The sequence below is a fragment of the Otolemur garnettii genome, unplaced genomic scaffold, assembly GCF_000181295.1.
Source record: "Otolemur garnettii isolate 467f Iridium unplaced genomic scaffold, OtoGar3 scaffold00109, whole genome shotgun sequence".
In the NCBI taxonomy this organism is placed as follows: Eukaryota; Metazoa; Chordata; class Mammalia; order Primates; family Galagidae; genus Otolemur; species Otolemur garnettii.
In genome coordinates this window covers 1,563,478-1,566,241 of record NW_003852504.1, presented here as the reverse complement: position 1 = coordinate 1,566,241, position 2,764 = coordinate 1,563,478, and the positions used below count along the sequence as shown (strand labels likewise).

The 2,764-nt window shown below is 40.7% G+C and overlaps 1 non-coding gene across 1 annotated transcript; it reads left to right on the top strand.

Annotated features, from left to right (window-relative positions):
- The first annotated feature begins 2,648 nt into the window (after positions 1–2,648).
- Positions 2,649–2,764, top strand: LOC111727513. Its single transcript, XR_002775060.1, has one exon. It is a non-coding gene; the product is annotated as a U5 spliceosomal RNA (small nuclear RNA).

Genomic DNA, 2,764 nt, shown 5'->3' with positions numbered 1-2,764 from the left:
AATAACAGAAGGGAGAAACCCTGGCTGGAAGATGCAGAGAAGGCATTCCAGCATGAGTTGGGGTCTGGGAGAAATTTTGGAATTGGTATTTGGGATAAAGGAAAGATGGTAGTATTGAGTGTTGATCCTTGAAGGGCAGAGAGGTGGAATTAGATTGGGAGGAAGAGGCAGTGAAGTGAGAGTGAGGTAATATGGGATGAATGACTTATTTGCATTTGTGGTTAGTGAAGGCCTGCAGAAGGCTCTGTGGACAGAAGTCAGCCAGTCTCTATTTACTATGCCTCCTATATTCCTAGTGTCTTCAAGAATTATCATTCAGTCCAGAATTTCTCTCTAACAGAAGCACTAAAGATTGGATTGTGGGATGATAGGTTTCCTACGTTATAGTTTTCTCGCAGGCTGACATTATTTACCAAATAGCCAAAAGATTCCTTAATAACTTCTTATGGATCTATCATCCGCACATTTATGTAAAACAGGGTTCTTCAGTTCTGACAACAACAATCAATAAAAATGTCTCTAGACTTTGGCAAATATCCCCCAATTGGGGTGGGGGGGTATCACCCTGGTGAAGAATCACTAATATAAAGCTTCATGAATTTATGTTTTTTGTTCTGTTCTGTTAACCTCTTTTAAAAATTAGCATTTTAGCTATATGCAGTGGTCCCAGATACTTAGGAGGCTGAGGTGGGAGGATGGCTTGAGCCTGAGAGTTCAAGGCTGTAGTATGCTATGATCACACTGGCACTGAAACATAGCAAGATACCCATCTCTTAAAAAATTAATAGTTAAACATGCTTATCAAAATAATGGATTCATGTAGAGAAAAATTAAATAGTGTCGGGGGACTTACTCATAATGAAAACCAGTCATCTTATGCCCAGCCCCTCCCTACCTGTATCCCTTGCCCCAACAGGCATCCTCAAACTACATACAGCCCGCGGGCCACATGCAGCCCGCCTAGGACATTTATCCAGCCTGCCAGGTGTTTTTGCCACCGCTGCCTGTCCTGCTTAGCAGCCGACTCATCCCGGGGCCCACAGTCCGGCTCTCCAATGGTCTGAGGGACAGTGAACCGGCCCCCTGTTTAAAAAGTTTGAGGACCCCTGCCCTAAGAGCTACTGCTGGTTTGTGTTTTTCTAATGGTTCCTGCCATATCCATTCACCTGTTTATTTATTTAAACAAAAGATTTCTTTAGCACTACTCTTGTTTGCTAAGGCTATCATAACAAAGTACCACAGGCAGGGTGGCTTAAACAACAGAAATTTATTTTCTCTCAGTTCTGGAAGCTGGAGGTGCTGGAAGGGTTAGTTTTATCTGAGAACCACCAGGGAAGTATCTGTTCCAGGCCTCTATCCTTGGCTAACAGATGGCCATTTCTTGATGCCTTTTCACATGTGTTCTGGTGTCTCTTTCTCTTTTTCTAAGGATACCTGACATATGCATATAGGACCTCACCCCAATGGCTCTTTTTTTTTTTTGCAGTTTTTGGCTGGGGTTGGGTTTGAACCTACCACCTCTGGCATATGGGGCCAGCGCCCTACTCTTTTGAGCTACAGGTACTGCCCTCCAATGGCCTCCTTTTAATTAATCACCTCAGTAAAGACTTTATCTCCAAATACAGTTACATTCTGAGGTAGTGGAGATTGGGATTTCAACATACGAATTTTTTAGGGACACAATTCAACTCATAACAAGTACCTCCTGTGTGGCAGTCACTGTTCTAAGCACTGGGAATAGAGCAGTGAACAAAACAGACAAAATCCCTGTTCTTATTGTTTATGTTCTAGTGGATGAGAGCAACAATAAATAAGTTATATAACTAAAATGTGTAGTAAGCTAAAAGACAATAAATGCTATGGAGAAAAATAAGGCAGGGAAAGGAGAAAGGGATTTTGAAGGATGGAGGTGCTAGGTCATTATGTTAAGTGGAATAAACCAGGCACAGAAAGACACGTTTTCTACTCATATGTGAGAGCTAAAAAGGTTGAGCTTGTGGAGGTAGAGAGTAGCATGGTGATTACTAGAGGCTGGGATGAAAAGAGGTTAAGGGGTACAAACAGAGTTAGAAGGAATAAGTTCTGTTGTTCAATAACACAGTAGGGTGGGGTGGTGCCTGTGACTCGAAGGAGTAAGGCGCCGGCCCCATATGCCAGAAGTGGCAGGTTCAAACCCAACAACCCCCAAAAAAACCTGCAAAAAAAAATTATGAACACAGTAGGGTGACTATAATTAGCAATAATTTATTTTATATTTCAAAATAGCTAGAAAGGAGGACTTGGAATATTCCCAACAGAAAAAAATATGATACATGTCAGGGGTAAAACTATCACTTTATATCCTGCAAATAAGCACAGTTATCCTTGAATTTATCTTCTTACTTAGCAAAAACCTGATCTATTAAAGAACTAATTGGCCTTTCTGAGCTGATTTCCCCATCTTTTGTAATCATCTTTATTAAAAAATTGTACTTGGAGAAAATATGTACAGTTATTACATGCCAATTAAAGATAAAAAGGGAAAAATAACACTTTCAAATAGAACAGCTAGGAAAAAAACCTCTCTGAGAAGTGGACATTTGAGTAAGAACTTCAAGGAGGTGATAGAACAAACCATGCAATATCTACGGGAAGATAATTCCAGCCACATTCTCTGGTTTCTCTTCAGATCACATAAATCTTTCCCCTTTTACTAAAGATTTCTGTGGAGAGGAACACTTTTGAGTCATAAACTAATTTTTTGAGGCCTTGCTTTGGCGAGGCT